The 18,318-nt window shown below is 42.1% G+C and overlaps 1 protein-coding gene across 7 annotated transcripts in view; it reads left to right on the forward strand.

Moving 5' to 3' along the window:
- PRLR (prolactin receptor) overlaps positions 1–18,318 on the forward strand; it is a 192,905-nt gene that overhangs the window by 122,822 nt on the left and 51,765 nt on the right. The gene's annotated exons all lie outside the window — the stretch shown is intronic.

Raw genomic sequence — 18,318 nt, forward strand, 5'->3', positions numbered from 1 at the left:
TGTGCTTTTAAGTGGATCCGACACTAAAGCATCTGCAAACAATGAGGGAGACCCAGGTTCAATGCCTGGGTTGCGAAGATCTCCCGGAGAAGGAAATGGCCACCCTTTCCAGTATTCTTGCCTGGAAAATCCCATGGACAGAGGAGCCTGGTAGGCTACAGTCCATGGGGTCGCAAAGAGTCAGACACGACTGAGTGACTTTACTTACTTTCACTTTCATGGCAGTTCTATTTCCAGTTTTTTAAGGAATCTCCACACTGTTCTCCATAGTGCCTGTACTAGTTTGCATTTCCACCAACAGTGTAAGAGGGTTCCCTTTTCTCCACACCCTCTCCAGCATTTACTGCTTGTAGACTTTTGGATAGCAGCCATTTTGACTGGCGTGAAATGGTACTTCATTGTGGTTTTGATTTGCATTTCTCTGATAATGAGTGATGTTGAGCATCTTTTCATGTATTTGTTAGCCATATGCACGTCTTCTTTGGAGAAATGTCTGTTTAGTTCTTTGGCCCATGTTTTTGATCGGGTCATTTATTTTTCTGGAATTGAGCTGCAGGAGTTGGTTGTATATTTTTTAGATTAATTATTTGTCAGTTGCTTCATTTGCTATTATTTTCTCCCATTCTGAAGGCTGTCTTTTCATCTTGCTTATAGTTTCCTTTGTTGTGCAGAAGCTTTTAAGTTTAATCAGGTCCCATTTGTTTATTTTTGCTTTTATTTCCAATATCCTGGGAGGTGGGTCATAGAGGATCCTGCTGTGATTTATGTCAGAGAGTGTTTTGCCTATGTTCTCCTCTAGGAGTTTTATAGTTTCTGGTCTTATGTTTAGATCTTTAATCCATTTTGAGTTTATTTTTGTGTATGGTGTTAGAAAGTGTTTCAGTTTCATTCTTTTGCAAGTGGTTGACCAGTTTTCCCAGCACCACTTGTTAAAGAGATTGTCTTTTCTCCATTGTATATTCTTGCCTCCTTTGTCAAAGATAAGGTGTCCATAGGTGAGTGGATTTATCTCTAGGCTTTTTATTTTGTTCCATTGATCTATATTTCTGTCTTTGTGCCAGTACCATACTGTCTTGATGACTGTGGCCTTGTAGTAGAGCCTGAAGTCAGGCAGGTTGATTCCTCCAGTTCCATTCTTCTTTCTCAAGATTGCTTTGGCTATTCGAGGTTTTTTCTATTTCCATACAAATTGTGAAATTATTTGTTCTAGCTCTGTGAACCATTGGTAGCTTGATAGGGATTTCATTGAATCTATAGATTGCTTTGGGTAGCATACTCATTTTCACTATATTGATTCTTCTGATCCATGAACACGGTATATTTCTCCATCTATTAGTGTCCTCTTTGATTTCTTTCACCAGTCTTTTATAGTTTTCTATATATAGGTCTTTTGTTTCTTTAGGTAGATATATTTCTAAGTATTTTATTCTTTTCGTTGCAATGGTGAATGGAATTGTTTCCTTAATTTCTCTTTCTGTTTTCTCATTATTAGTGTATAGGAATGCAAGGGATTTCTGTGTGTTGATTTTATATCCTGCAACTTTATTATATTCATTGATTAGCTCTCATAATTTTCTGGTGGAGTCTTTAGGGCTTTCTATGTAGAGGATCATGTCATCTGCAAACAGTGAGAGTTTTACTTCTTCTTTTCCAATTCGGATTCCTTTTATTTCTTTTTTTTTTTTTTTTCCTTTTTTTTCCTTTTATTTCTTTTACTGCTCTGATTGCCATGGCCAAAACTTCCAAAACTATGTTGAATAGTAGTGGTGAAAGTGGGCACCCTTGTCTTGTTCCTGACTTTAGGGGAAATGCTTTCGATTTTTCACCATTGAGAATAATGTTTGCTGTGGGTTTGTCATATATCATATATAGCTTTTATTATGTTGAGGTATGTTCCTTCTATTCCTGCTTTCTGGAGAGTTTTTTCATACATGGATGTTGAATTTTGTCAAAGGCTTTCTCTGCATCTATTGAGATAATCATATGGCTTTTATTTTTCCATTTGCTAATGTAGTGTATTACATTGATTGATTTGTGGATATTGAAAAATCCTGCATCCCTGGGATAAAGCCCACTCGGTCATGATGTATGATCTTTTTAATGTGTTGTTGGATTCTGATTGCTAGAACTTTGTTAAGGATTTTTGCATCTATGTTCATCAGTGATATTGGCCTGTAGTTTTCTTTTATTGAGGCATCTTTGTTAGGTTTTGGTATTAGGGTGATGGTGGCCTCATAGAATGAGTTTGGAAGTTTACCTTCCTCTGCAATTTTCTGGAAGAGTTTGAGTAGGATAGGTGTTAGCTCTTCTCTAAATTTTGGTAGAATTCAGCTGTGAAGCCACCTGGACCTGGGCTTTTGTTTGCTGGAAGATTTCTGATTACAGTTTCAATTTCCATGCTTGTGATGGGTCTGTTAAGATTTCCTATTTCTTCTTGGTTCAGTTTTGGAAAGTTGTACTTTTCTAAGAATTTATCCATTTCTTCCAAGTTGTCCATTTTATTGGCATATAATTGCTGATAGTAGTCTCTTATGATCCTTTGTATTTCTGTGTTGTCTGTTGTGATCTCTCCATTTTCATTTCTAATTTTATTGATTTGATTTTTCTCCCTTTGTTTCTTAATGAGTCTGGCTAATGGTTTGTCAATTTTATTTATCCTCTCAAAGAACCAGCTTTTGGCTTTGATTTTTGCTATGGTCTCTTTTGTTTCTTTTGCATTTATTTCTGCCCTAATTTTTAAGATTTCTTTCCTTCTACTAACCCTGGGGTTCTTCATTTCTTCCTTTTCTAGTTGCTTTAGGTGTAGAGTTAGGTTATTTATTTGACTTTTTTCTTGTTTCTTGAGGTATACCTGTATTGCTATGAACCTTCCCCTTAGCACTGCTTTTACAGTGTCCCACAGGTTTTGGGTTGTTGTGTTTTCATTTTCATTCGTTTCTATGCATATTTTGATTTCTTTTTTGATTTGTTGGTTTTTTTGATTTTGATTTCTTCTGTGATTTGTTGGTTATTCAGCAGCGTGTTGTTCAGCCTCCATATGTTGGCATTTTTAATAGTTTTTCTCCTGTAATTGAGATCTAATCTTCCTGCATTGTGGTCAGAAAGGATGCTTGGAATGATTTCATTTTTTTTTTTAATTTACCAAGGCTAGATTTATGGCCCAGGATGTGACTTATCCTGGAGAAGGTTCCATGTGCGCTTGAGAAAAAGGTGAAATTCATTGTTTTGGGGTGAAATGTCCTATAGATATCAATTAGGTCTAACTGGTCTATTGTATCATTTAAAGTTTGTGTTTCCTTGTTAATTTTCTGTTTAGTTGATCCTGTTTAGTTGATCTATCCATAGGTGTGAGTGGGGTATTAAAGTCTCCCACTATTACTGTGTTATTGTTAATTTCCCCTTTCATACTTGTTAGCATTTGTCTTACATATAGTGGTGCTCCTATGTTTGGTGCATATATATTTATAATTGTTATATCTTCTTCTTAAATTGATCCTTTGATCATTATGCAGTGTCCTTATTTGTCTCTTTTCACAGCCTTTGTTTTAAAGTCTATTTTATCTGATATGAGTATTGCTACTCCTGCTTCCTTTTGGTCTCTATTTCTGTGGAATATCTTTTTCCAGCCCTTGACTTTCAGTCTGTATGTGTCCTTTGTTTTGAGGTGAGTCTCTTGTAGACAACATATATAAGGGTCTTGTTTTTGTATCCATTCAGCCAGTCTTTGTCGTTTGGTTGGGGCATTCAACCCATTTACTTTTAAGGTAATTATTGATAAGTATGATCCCATTGCCATTTACTTTATTGTTTTGGGTTTGAGTTTATACACCCTTTCTGTGTTTCCTATCTAGAGAAGAACCTTTAGCATTTGTTGGAGAGCTGGTTTGGTGGTGCTGAATTCTCTCAGCTTCTGCTTGTCTGTAAAGCTTTTGATTTCTCCTTCATATTTGAATGAGATCCTTGCTGGGTACAGTAATCTGGGCTATAGGTTGTTTTCTTTCATCACTTTAAATATGTCCTGCCATTCCCTTCTGGCCTGAAGAGTTTCTATTGAAAGATCAGCTGTTATCCTTATGGGAATCCCTTTGTGTGTTATTTGTTGTTTTTCCCTTGCTGCTTTTAATATTTGTTCTTTGTGTTTGATCTTTGTTAATTTGATTAATATGTGTGTTGGGATGTTTCGCCTTGAGTTTATCCTGTTTGGGACTCTCTGGGTTTCTTGGACTTGGGTGATTATTTCCTTCCCCATTTTAGGGAAGTTTTCAACTATTATCTCAAGTATTTTCTCATGGTCTTTCTTTTTGTCTTCTTCTGGGACTCCTATGATTCGAATGTTGGGGCGTTTAACATTGCTCCAGAGGTCTCTGAGATTGTCCTCATTTCTTTTAATTCGTTTTTCTTTTTTCCTCTCTGATTCATTTATTTCTACCATTCTACCTTCTACCTCACTAATCCTATCTTCTGCCTCCGTTATTCTACTATTTGTTCCCTCCAGAGTGTTTTTGATATCATTTATTGCATTATCCATTATATATTGACTCTTTTTTATTTCTTCTAAGTCTTTGCTAAACCTTTCTTGCATCTTCTCAATCCTTGTCTCCAGGCTATTTATCTGTGATTACATCTTGTTTTCAAGATTTTGGATCATTTTCACTATCATTATTTGGGATTCTTTATCGGGTAGATTCCCTATCTCTTCCTCTTTTGTTTGGTTTGGTGGGCATTTATCCTGTTCCTTTACCTGCTGGGTATTCCTCTGTCTCTTCATCTTGTTTATATTGCTGTGTTTGGGGTGGCCTTTCTGTATTCTGGCAGTTTGTGGAGTTCTCTTTATTGTGGAGTTTCCTCGCTGTGGGTGGGGTTGTACAGGTGGCTTGTCAAGGTTTCCTGGTTAGGGAAGCTTGTGTCGGTGTTCTGGTGGATAGAGCTGGATTTTTTCTCTCTGGAGTGCAATGAAGTGTCCAGTAATGAGTTATGAGATGTCAATGAGTTTGGAGTGACTTTGGGCAGCCTGTATATTGAAGCTCAGGGCTATGTTCCTGTGCTGCTGGAGGATTTGTGTGGTATGTCTTGCTCTGGAATTTGTTGGCCCTTGGGTGGTGCTTGGTTTCAGTGCAGGTATGGAGGCGTTTGATGAGCTCCTGTTGATTAATGTTTCCTGGAGTCAGGAGTTCTCTGATGTTCTCAGGATTTGAACTTAAGCCTCCTGCTTCTGGTTTTCAGTCTTATTTTTACAGTAGCCTCAAGACTTCTCCATCTATACAGCACCATTGATAAAACATCTAGGTTAAAGATGAAAAGTTTCTCCACAGAGAGGGACACTCAGAGAGGTTCACAGAGTTACATGGAGATGAGAAGAGGGAAGAGGGAGATAGAGGTGACCAGGATGAGATGAGGTGGAATCAAAAGTGGAGAGAGCAAGTTAGCCAGTAATCACTTCCTTATGTACTCTCCACAGTCTGGACCACTCACAGATGTTCACGGAGTATACAGAAAAAAGAAGAGGGAGGAAGGAGACAGAGGTGGCCAGGAGGATAAAGGGGGGAATCAAAAGGAGAGAGACAGATCCAGCCAGTAATCAGTTCCCTAAGTGTTCTCCACTGTCCAGAACACACAGATTCACATAGTTGGGTAGAGAAGAGAAGCGGGAGGGAGGAGATATAGGCGACCTGGTGGAGAAAAAGGAGAGTCCAAAGGGGGAGAGAGCAGTCAAGCCAGTAATCTCACTCCCAAGTAAAAATGGGTACTGAAGACTGGGCTCTTAAAGGTACAAAATTGATAGCAAATACCAAAAAGCAAAGATTAAAAATCTAGAGTAGAGGTTGGATTTTTAAAAATTCATTATTAAAGAAAAAAAAGTCACAAAAATTATAAAATATGTATATATGACATTTGCTTTAAAAAATAGGGTCCCTCTCTTCTTTTTTTTTTTTTTTTTTTTGCAAAGTAATAGGTTATAAAAATGAAAATTAAAAGAGTAATAGAGGACTTAAAAATTAAAAAAAATTTAATTAAAGAATGATAGTAAAAATAATAAAAATATATCTAGGACTCTCTCTGGTGTTGTTGTGGGCAGTGTGGGGTCAGTTCATTTTTGGATAGTTCCTTGACCTGGCTTATATTTCTCAAGATCTATAGGCCCCGTCCTATGTAGTCAGTACTAACTACAGGGTTTTAATCTATTGCACCTGTCACTTCCAAGGAGGTTCCCTCTGTTTTAGCATCTTCTGTTTGCTGGTCTATTCAGTGTCTAATTTCCGCCCTGACACAAGAGGGTGGTGGTGGACGCTTTTTTAGGTTCACTTGTTCAGTCGTGCTGTAGGAAGGGAGGGACGCTGCAAACAAATAACACTAGTGTGTACTCTCAGTGTCTCAGCCACCCTGGGTTTGCCCCCACTCACAGCGTGTGTGCTTCCCCTGTCTACACTGCTTAGGCTCTAGGTTGCTCTGCCAGGAACTGTCTGAGGCCGGCCCTGGGTTGCGTGCACTTCCCAGGTCTAAGCCGCTCAGGTTCAGGCACTCGGGTAGTCCTCAAAGGCACAGACTCGATTGGGCCTGAGTTTTGTGCCCTTCCCAGGTCTGAGCAGCTCAGGTGACCAGGTGTTTGGCGAGCACGGTCGCTGCGACTTATCACCTCCCCCTGTCCCTGCCGCTCAGTTTTATGGGTATACAACCAGTGCACCTTCTCTTGCAGATGTTGACCATCCAGAATTCCAAGAAGTCTTGGTTTGCAACGAAGCCTGCTTGCAGTTTGGTAGATAATGCCTCTCTGGGGCCACGATTGCCCCCTTCTGGCTCTGGCTGCCCTCGCCTGCTCTGCTCAGTCCTTTGTTTTGTGAGGGGGCCTGACGGTGTCTTGCTGCTGCTGCTCCTGCTAACTCCCTTCAGTCGTGTCCAACTCTGTGCAACCCCATGTCTTAGGTTAGGGCTTTTCGTGTAGCTCTTGTCAGTCCTTTGTTCTGTGAGCAGCCCTGGCAGTGTCTTAGGTTTAGGGCTTTTCATGTGGTAGCTATCCCACAGTCTGGTTTGCTAGCCCACGTTAGTTCCCTCAGATCTCCCTTGGGGCATTCAGGCCGGTCCTTACTCTAAGCAATGCAGCCTGCGCCTCCCTGCCCAGCCCCTACTTGGTAGTGGTGGGTGCAAGCGTCTGTGCTGCTTCTCTGCTAGAGGAGTTACCATTGGGCACATAATCTGTGGGTTTTAATTATTTATTTATTTTTCCTCCCGGTTATGTTGCTCCCTGTGGTTCCAAGGCTTGCCACAGACTCGGCAGCAAGAGTGTTTCCTGGTGTTTGGAAACTACTCTCTTTTTTAAGACTCCCTTCCTGGGACAGAGCTCCGTCCCTACCTTTTTTGTCTCTCTTTTTATCTTTTATATTTTTTCCTACCTCCTTTCAAAGACAATGGGCTGCTTTTCTGGGTGCCTGATGTCCTCTGCCTGCATTCAGAAGTTGTTTTGTGGAATTTACTCAACTTTCAAATGTTCTTTTGATGAATTTGTGGGGGAGAAAGTGATCTCCCTGTCCTATTCCTCCACCATCTTAGGAATGCCCACGACTGTTTTATTCTTATAAAATCAGAAAAAAAAGAAGTATCATGTTTGCTTTTATTTTCCCAAGAAGCTCTGCATAAATTTTTTTAAATATATATTTATTTATTTATTTGGCTTCACCTAGTTCTTGTTGCAGCATGTGAATTCTTAGTTGCAGCATGTGGGATCTAGTTCTCCTGCCAGGGATCAAACCCGGGCATCCTTTGTTGGAAGCACAGAGTCTTAGCCTCTGGACCACCAGGGAATTCCCTTTGCATAAATTCTTGCCGTGGCTTTCTGTCCCCCTTTCAGCCCCTGAATATTGTAACAGCTGCATATCCTCCCAACCCACTGACAGTACTTACGGAAAGACTGATACATGCTGGGCTCTGCAACTCCCCCATCCACTACCAACAAGGAAAGTCACTTCATGGCCCCATGACTCACTGAGCACCAGGCACAATCTGCTAACTTGGATCTCACAAGTTACTGGTTCCCTCTCCCCACCTACAATATCCTATTGCCATTTTGGAATTGGAGTCAGATAGAAGTACTTAACTCACATGTTCCCTCTTCATACCAACTCATATACCATGCTCCAGTTCCATCTCCCTCAGATACCAGGCCCAACTGGTATCTGATAATGCTTCATGACCTGATAAATAGGTCATGAAGTATTGAGTCCATTTGACAAATGGAGGAACCAAATCTCCCTCTGTATACACTACAGTAAAATGGAACCTACCCTTGGAGACCAGTTTGACACGTGTCACCCTGAGGATGCACTCTCTCTTTCAGAGGAAATTAAGGACTCATGAAAATATGAAACTGACAGTAGGTGTTGCGAGAGGGCATCAGAGGGCAGACACACTGGAACCATAATCACAGAAAACTAGTCAATCTGATCACATGGACCACAACCTTGTCTAACTCAGTGAAACTCAGCCATGCTGTGTGGGGCCACCCAAGACAGGTGGGTCATGGTGGAGAGGTCTGACAGAATATGGTCCATTGGAGAAGGGAATGGCAAACCACTTCAGCATTCTTGCCTTGAGAACCCCATGAACAGTATGAAAAGGCAAAATGATAGGATACTGAAAGAGGAACTCCCCAAGTCGGTAGGTGCCCAATATGCTACTGGAGATCAGTGGAGAAATAACTCCAGAAAGACTAAAGGGATGGAGCCAAAGCAAAAACAATACCCAGTTGTTTATGTGACTGGTGATAGAAGCAAGGTCCAATGCTGTAAAGACCAATATTGCATAGGAGCCTGGAATGTTAGGTCCATGAATCAAGGCAAATTGGAAGTGGTCAAACAGGAGATGGCAAGAGTGAACGTCGACATTTTAGGAATCAGTGAACTAAAATGGACTGGAATGGGTGAATTTAACTCAGATGGCCATTATATCTAGTACTGTGGGCAGGAATCCCTTAGAAGAAATGGAGTAGCCATCATGGTCAACAAAAGAGTCCGAAATGCAGTACTTGGATGCAATCTCAAAAAAGACAGAATGATCTCTGTTCATTTCCAAGGCAAACCATTCAATATCACAGTAATACAAGCCTATGCCCCAACCAGTAATGCTGAAGAAGCTGAAGTTGAACGGTTCTATGAAGATCTACAAGACCTTTTAGAACTAACACCCAAAAAAGGTGTCCTTTTCATTATAGGGGACTGGAATGCAAAAGTAGGAAGTCAAGAAACACTTTGGTTAACAGGCAAATTTGGCCTTGGAATACGGAATGAAGCAGGGCAAAGGCTAATAGAGTTTTGCCAAGAGAACACACTGGTCATAGCAAAACCCTCTTCCAACAACACAAGAGAAGACTCTACACATGGACATCACCAGATGGTCAACACCAAAATCAGATTGATTATATTCTTTGCATCCAAAGATGGAGAAGCTCTATACAGTCAGCAAAAACAAGACCGGGAGCTGACTGTGGCTCAGATCTTGAACTCCTTATTGCCAAATTCAGACTTAAATTGAAGAACGTAGGGGAAACCACTAGACCATTCAGGTATGGCCTAAATCAAATCCCTTATGATTATACAGTGGAAGTGAGAAATAGATTTAAGGGACTAGATTTGATAGAGTGCCTGATGAACTATGGAATGAGGTTTGTGACATTGTACAGGAGACAGGGATCAAGACCATCCCCATGGAAAAGAAATGCAAAAAAGCAAAATGGCTGTCTGGGGAGGCCTTACAAATAGCTGTGAAAAAAAGAGAAGCGAAAAGCAAAGGAGAAAAGGAAAGATATAAACATCTGAATGCAGAGTTCCAAAGAATAGCAAGAAGAGATAAGAAAGCCTTCCTCAGCGATCAATGCAAAGAAATAGAGGAAAACAACAGAAGGGGAAAGACTAGAGATCTCTTCAAGAAAATTAGAGATACCAAGGGAACATTTCATGCAAAGATGGGCTTGATAAAGGACAGAAATGGTATGGACCTGACAGAAGCAGAAGATATTAAGAAGAGGTGGCAAGAATACACAGAAGAACTGTACAAAAAAGATCTTCATGAACCAGATAATCACGATGGTGTGATGACTGACGTAGAGCCAGACATCCTGGAATGTGAAGTCAAGTGGGCCTTAGAAAGCATCACTACGAACAAAGCTAGTGGAGGTGATGGGATTCCAGGTGAGCTATTACAAACCCTGAAAGATGATGCTGTGAAAGTGCTGCCCTCAATATGCCAGCAAATTTGGAAACCTCAGAAGTGGCCACAGGACTGGAAAAGGTCAGTTTTAATTCCAATCCCAAAGAAAGGCAATGCCAAAGAATGCTCAAACTACCGCACAATTGCACTCATCTCACACGCTAGTAAAGTAATGCTCAAAATTCTCCAAGCCAGGCTTCAGCAATACATGAACCGTGAACTTCCAGATGTTCAAGCTGGTTTTAGAAAGGCAGAGGAACCAGAGATCAAATTGCCAATATCCACTGGATCATGGAAAAAGCAAGAGAGTTCCAGAAAAACATCTATTTCTGCTTTATTGACTATGCCAAAGCCTTTGACTGTGTGGATCAAAATAAACTGGAAAATTCTGAAAGAGATGGGAATACCAGACCACCTGACCTGCCTCTTGAGAAACCTATATGCAGGTCAGGAAACAAGAGTTAGAACTGGACATGGAACAACAGACTGGTTCCAAATAGGAAAAGGAGTACGTCAAGGCTGTATATTGACACCCTGTTTATTTAACTTATATGCAGAGTATATCATGAGAAATGCTGGGCTGGAAGAAGCACAAGCTGGAATCAAGATTGCTGGGAGAAATATCAATAACCTCAGATATGCAGATGACACTACCCTGATGACAGAAAGTGAAGAGGAACTAAAAAGCCCCTTGATGAAAGTGAAAGAGGAGACTGGAAAAGTTGGCTTAAAGCTCAACATTCAGAAAACGAAGATCATGGCATCTGGTCCCATCACTTCATGGGAAATAGATGGGGAAACAGTGGAAACAGTGTCAGACTTTATTTTGGGGGGCTCCAAAATCACTGCAGATGGTGACTGCAGGTATGAAATTAAAAGACGCTTACTCCTTGGAAGGAAAATTATGACCAACCTAGATAGCATGTTGAAAAGCAGAGACATTACTTTGCCAACAAAGGTCTGTCTAGTCAAGGCTATGGTTTTTCCTGTGGTCATGTATGGATGTGAGAGTTGGACTGTGAAGAAAGCTGAGCAGCAAAGAATTGATGCTTTTGAACTGTGGTGTTGGAGAAGACTCTTGCGAATCCCTTGGACTGCAAGGAGATCCAAGCAGTCCTTCCTAAAGGAGATCAGTCCTGGGTGTTCATTGAAAGGACTGATGCTGAAGCTGAAACTCCAATACTTTGTCCACCTCATGCAAAGAGTTGACTCATTTGGAAAGATTCTGATGCTGGGAGGGATTGGGGGCAGGAGGAGAAGGGGACGACAGAGGATGAGATGGCTGGATGGCATCACTGACTTGATGGACATAAATTTGGGTGAACCCCAGGAGTTGGTGATGGACAGGGAGGCCTGGAGTGCTGCGATTCATGGGGTCGCAAAGAGTCGGACACGACTGAGTGACTGAACTGAACTGAAGTCATGAATAGATGAGAATTCTGGCCAAAATTATCCTACAATATCCTAAATCTACCCCAGGATACTTAACTAGTCTTCCAACATTCAGAATGATGGTCTTTTGAGGACCATCTGATGCTTCCCTGACAGCTCAGTTGGTAAAGAATCTTCCTGCAATGTAGGAGACCCTGGTTCGATTCCTGGGTTGGGAAGATCCACTCTGAGAAGGGACAGGCTACCCACTCCAGTATTCTTGGGCTTCCCTTATGGGTCAGCTGGTAAAGAATCCGCCTGCAAATTGGGATACCTGGGTTCAATCCCTGGGTTAGGAAGATCTCCTGGAGAAGGGAAAGGCTACCCACTCCAGAATTCTGGCCTAGAGAATCAGGCCATGGGGTTGCAAAGAGTCAGACACAACTGAGTGACTCTCACCTTCTGATGCTTCAGTGTCAGAAATCCAGCCTGGACTTTCCCTCCGGGCCAGAGTTTCTTACTTTTAACACTGTTGACACTCTAGAACGGATAATTCTTTGTTGTGGGGCTCTTTTGTGTGTTGTAGCATGCTTGGCAGCACCCCTAGATTCCACCCAACAAATGGCAATATTCTTCCCCTCACCCCACTTGTAATGATCAACCATGTCTTCAGATGTTGACTAAGGTTCCAGAGAGGACAAATTCCCCCCCTCAAGCAGTGACAATAAAATCATATTTCCAGACATTGTGAAATGTCCCCTGGGTTGGAGGAAGCAAAATCCACACTACCCCCCCAACCTGTGCCCACCAGTGGAAAAGCCCTGCTCTTAGTTACCTTGGCCCAGCAAGAACTTATATTTTTCATGCAAGTAGATTGAAATCAATAGTGTTCAGAGAATAGACATCAGCAAGGACTTGGAGAAGGAGATGCCATGAGTTGTCAAAATGCTTCCGCACAACAAGACCCTGTGGCTGAAAGTCCAGGAATACTTGGTAACATTGCAACCCAGCCAGACTGTGGGCTTCTCAGAGTTTCTTCTTCCAAGGCTTCTGCTCCTTGATGCCAAATGCCTCCTGAGATTTGGTTGAGTAAAAGACAAATGAGAGAGGGAAGGGTAACACTGAACACTTGAGCAACCCTTATCTTCCATATTTCTGGAGGTCCAGAAAAGCACAGCGTGATCTGAGGTGGGGCGCAGTGGGTGGGGGGAATGGTGACTGTTTTTGTTTATATGTATGTGCATGCATGCTAAGTCACTTCAGTCACATCTGACTCTTTGCGACTGTATGGACTGTAGCTCAGCAGGCTCCTTTGTCCACGGGATTCTGCAGACAAGAATACTGGAGAGGGTTGCCATGCCCTCCTCCAGGGGATCTTCCTAACCCAGGGATCAAACACAAGTCTCTTACATCTCCTGAATTGGTATACAAGTTCTTTACCACTGAGCCACCTGGGAAGCCCGTTTATAAATATAAAGCGCATCCACCCCTCATTATCCTTACCCTTCACCCAACCTAGTATTTGACATGAAAGTGTTGGCTTCTGATGCAGTAGGTATCTGAAAACACAGGCAAGAACTTGAGAGCTGTCCCATGGTTGTCCAAGAGAAACAGAAATGCTGCTCAGTTTCAGGGTGAAAGGAACATCTTAAAAAGCAATGTTCAGAAAAGAATTCAGAAGAAAATAAAAGGGAGGATTGGAATTAAGAGTAGAATTCCAATTCCCATCTGTGACCCCACTGCAAGGGCCACAGTCCATTTTGTGGCCTTTAGTATGGTTTCTGGTCTTTTCAAACTATTAACCCTTCAATCCTGTCCCCATGTCAGTGATCTCTCCCTAACAACCTTTCTCTGACACCTCCCCACCCAGGGTGGAACAGAATGCCACTCTGAAGGGCATGCCAGGTTCTTTTGCAAGATCTTGGCATTCTTTGGGCTCTGCCCATTTCAACCCTTCCACCTCCAGTTCTTTCCCAGGCTCCCATCTACACAGCTTTAACCTTAACTCTCTCCAGGCTTTACGAGACTAGCAGGAACTTCAGAGCAGCCCAGGGCACCGGGGAGGATGTGTCTGTCCATAGGATACTTTGAAGTGAATCTAAAGCTCTAAACCTATAATCTTTTCACCTACTGGACTTGCATGCCAGAGTCCTTCAAATGCCTGTCATTTGAGCCTCTGTGTTGACTAAAGTATGGCATTGTGGAAAACCTACACATTTACCTAATAGGAGTAAGATTTTAATTTACTGGTAGGAATTTTGATGTACAATGTTGTGTTAATTTCTGCTGTTTAGCAAAGTGATTATATATATATTTATATATATATATTCTTTTTATATTCTTTTTCACTAGGGATTATCATAGGATGTTGAATATAATTCCATGTGCTATACAGTAGAACCTTGTTGTTTATCCATTCTATATATAATAGCTTACATCCACTAACCCCAACCTTCCACTCCATCCTTCCCCCAACCCCCTCTCCCTTGGCAACCACAAGTCTGTTTTCTGTGTCCAGGAGGCTGTTTCTGATTTGTTGATAGGTTCATTTGTGTCATATTTTAGATTCCATGTGTAAATGATATCATACGATATTTGTCTTTCTCTTTCTGACTTACTCCATTTAGTATGATCATCTCTAGTTGCATCCATGTTACTGCAAATGGCATTATTTCATTCTTTTTAGTGATTGAGTATCAGTCCATGGTACATTTGTGTTACATGTTTTTTAAATTTTTTATTTTTATTTATTTATTTACTTATTTTTGGCTGTGCTGGGTCTTTGTTGCTACGTGCAGGCTTTCTCTAGTTGCGACGAGCGGGGACTACTCTTTGTTGCAGTGTGCAGGCTTCTCATTGCAATGGCTTCTCTTGCCATGGAGCACAGGCTCTAGAGCTCAGACTCAGGAGTTGTGGCACATAGGCTTAGTAGTTGCCCCGTGGGCATTGTGGGATCTTCCTGGACTAGGGATTGATCCCCAGCCTCGGCAGGCAGATTCTTTACTACTGGACCACCAGGGAAGTCCTGTACTATGTCTTCTTTATCCATCGTCAGTAGAACAGATTAATTGTGATGAGAGTGGAAGGACTGAAATGACTGAGGTACTGAACTCCACTCCTGCACAGTTCAATACACTAGCCACTGGCTTCATGCGGCCATTTTAATGTAAGTTCATTAAAATTAAATCATATTAAAAATTCGGTTCCTTAGTCACACTGGCCACCTTTCAAACGTTCGACAGTCACATATGGCTGTGGCTGCCATATTGGAAAGAGAATACATAGATCTTTTCCATCATTGTCGAAAGTCTTGTGCCACTTTCCTCTGAATTTGCTAGTACTGCCAGTGCAGAGTTCTGGGAACCAGAGGAGCCTGAAATCACCAGCTGTGTAGGGAAGGACAAAAAAGAGTCAGAGAGAGAACAGAAGGTCAAAGAGAAAGCAAAAATTCACCAAAGGCCAACTGTGTTTGCTTTGCCAAGGGTCCAGCCCTGAGCAAATGTTCATCCACCCTACCACAAAGCTCTTGGTGTTGACACCAGCAAATAATGGAGTGACTGGCATGGGCTTTGGGCCCTATTGCCTCTACTCTATGGGCCCCTGGGGTCTGTGGTTCCTTGTGAACCAAGAGACCCTGTCCTGAATCCTGAACTGAGAGGGTCACAGGAGTCACCGGGCTCCCAGCCAAAAGGAGATCATCACCAGGTAGCACAGAGCAGCCCCTCAGTATCCAAGAGTCCTAAAGCAAGGATGTTTGAGAGTTCCTAAATCAAGACATTCAGGGAGAAAGGAGCACCTTCTCCATCCAGACTTAGAGCTCTGCTCACAAACTCTGAGGGACATGGAGGATCTGGGGAGCATCCACTCCTTATTGACTACTGGGACTCATTAAAAGTGAAAATCCAGTAATTACTCTGCATAGCTGTCTTTGGACATGTGCACGAACTGGCAAAGGAAATATGGAATCTGATTGGTTGTTTCGCCTGTATATAAATAGCACTGGCAGTCCCATGGAGTACCTTCATAATCTCCAATCATCTCATCCTCACAATAATGGACTGAGGAAAGACAGACAGATGGGAGCCTCTGAACCCTCTCTATTAGTAGAAATTTCTCTCAGAAAGGGGAAGAGATGGGCCAAAATCAATCTGACTGAGAAAGAGCAGAACCAGCTCTAGACACCACTTTCTGCTGCTTGCATCACATCTCAGGTGATTAGGGTCACTTTGTACCTGTCCAGATCCATAAGTGTGTCAGCTCCAAAGGACGTGGTCTCCACCTGGATCGTGCAGCAGCCTCAGTTCACATCTAGTCCCAAGCCCTGACTATCTTATGGACTCTTTGTTACCAAATAACCTTCCATGCATGAGGTGTGTTCCATCATGTCTGACTCTTTATGACCCCATAGTCTGTACCCTGCCAGGCTCCTCTGTCCATGGGGATTCTCCAGGTAAGAATACTGGAGTGCGTTGCCATTTCCTATCACAGGGGAATTTTCCTGACCCAGGAATCAAACCCCCATCTCCTGCATTGGCAGACAGATTCTTTATCAATTGATCCCTGAGAACAGCCAAACAAAGGGCTAGACTGAGAACACTGAAGGAACTTTTCCCGGAAGACCCTCCCAGACAATATCAGAGGAAGTGGTGCTCAAGGCAGCCCAGGCAGCAGAGCTGTTGACTGTGTTTTCCTGTGCCTGAGACACAGGAAGATACAGTTCTTTTGGCTCCTGAAACTTTGAGTCCATGGTTCGAGACCCTGAAACATGCAGGTGGATTTTGTTTGCTAGAGAAGACTCCAGAAAACTGAACCAGATGAGTTTATTTATAGGACATCTAATAGCTGGTACCAAATATTTATGATTTTTCTCAAATTTGAGAAAATGTATCATGATGTGGGAATCATTTATATACCTGGCTAAATGACCAGTGAGATTCCATATTTCCTTTGTCAGAGCATGCACACTCAAACAACAGATCAAAAGACAGAGTAATTACTGGATTTTTACTTCTAATGAGTCCCAGCACTAAATATGCCATTGTCCAGAGAACTGAAAAGAAAAAATCAAAATGATAATTAAACATATAAAGCAATAGTGAAGAAAGGATCACTTTAAATGTGCCCAAATAACACAATACTCCTGGCCACATGCTACTTTGTCTCTTCTCTTCATAGCATCATCCTAATAGTTCCCAGCCAATGTCAACCTTTTCCAACTGTAAGCCACTAGTGTTGAAAACACACCCATATATAATTAGACCACTGAGCTTTCCATGCCAACATTTGATGAAATTTTCCCCCCAAGGCCAGATGCCTGGCTAAAACTGGGCTAAATAATGAGCATATAACACTCACTAAAGTAGTCCTGAGAAAACCAGTCCCAGCTTTGCTTCAGCAACTCACAGTAACATCAAGGACCCAGACTCTTTCCATTTGGGGAGACTTTTCCTCCTCACTCTCTCTTTTGACCAAGGAGGAAGAACATCTTCACCAGTAGATCCCAGAAGATTTCTGCCATGTCTCAGTGGCCAGAACTGGGTGGGATAACCATTCCTAAACCAATCACAGAAAAATGAAAAGTTAGATTACCATGGTTCCTGTAGACTGATAACCTCTTCTTTCTCTGGAACTGGACGGCTAATAGATGACAAAACTGAGCTCTGTGTGTGAAAACAAAGGGGAAATGGTTGCTGGAGAAGCAACCAGGAGCATCCGCCATGCCCAGTTATACGCAGGGCTGTGAACAGAGAAGCAAATGGGGCTTTCTCCTCATCATCCCTCAGGCACCACCCCAAGGAAGCCCGAACCTTCTTGAGAAGGTTAAATCTGCTCACTGTTGGCTCTCGTGGCCCCTGTGGAGTCCTTGTTAATACTTGTGTCATTTACACTAGAATGTTTTACTAGCTTTTCTCTTCTCTACCAGCCTGAGTACTAAGAAGATTGCTTTAACAAAAGGCTATATTCTCAGGACCCTGCTCATGCCTGGTGCTTCAGAGATGCTCAGTGGACATTTGAAGGTGGATGGATGGGTGGATGAATGGATAGATGGATGGACTGATGGTTCAATGGGTGAATGGATTGTTGTTCCAGTCACTAAACTAGGTTCACCTTGAGGTTTTCTGAAAATGCATTAGAAGAGGGTCAATCTTGGTTCCCATTCTCCTCCCTTTTTCTCTCAATGAGTCTTCTCTGGGAGTACTTTTTGCTGTCCCTGCAGATCCAGCCAGCTCAGGTCTCTAGCTGTTACATCTTTGATTGGACAGGTGGCTTTTTTGTCGAGAGAGGTCTCCTGAGGGAAGATGAGTAAAAAGAAAAGAATAAAACAGAGTAAATATGAGCCAGTAAGAGAGACAAGTAATTATCCTGCTGGGTAAGTATCCTTGATGCTCTGAATGAAGAAGTTTGAAAGAACATATTGTACAAGAGTGAGAATGTGTGATTAAATCATGTAGAGACAAGATGTGCTGGTACAAGATGGAGCAAAGTGAGGGGAGCGAGAGACTGGCACCAGAAATAGTTTCAGGATATGCTGAGATGCTCAGATTTCTGGCTGTAGGCTTAACCCATGAACCCTTCAGCTGCCCTTCTTCCTAACCACCCTTTGGACTTTCAGATGCTCCCATTTTTTTCACCTTCTTTCCCTCTTTTCTGTACTTCAACGTTCCAGTTCCTCTTGCTTTTCATACCAAGGATGCCCAGAAACTGAAGGGCCAGGGTAAAACAAGTACCCAGTTCTCCATAGAGAACCCA

This window comes from Bos indicus, chromosome 20 (assembly GCF_029378745.1).
Source record: "Bos indicus isolate NIAB-ARS_2022 breed Sahiwal x Tharparkar chromosome 20, NIAB-ARS_B.indTharparkar_mat_pri_1.0, whole genome shotgun sequence".
Taxonomy (NCBI): Eukaryota; Metazoa; Chordata; class Mammalia; order Artiodactyla; family Bovidae; genus Bos; species Bos indicus.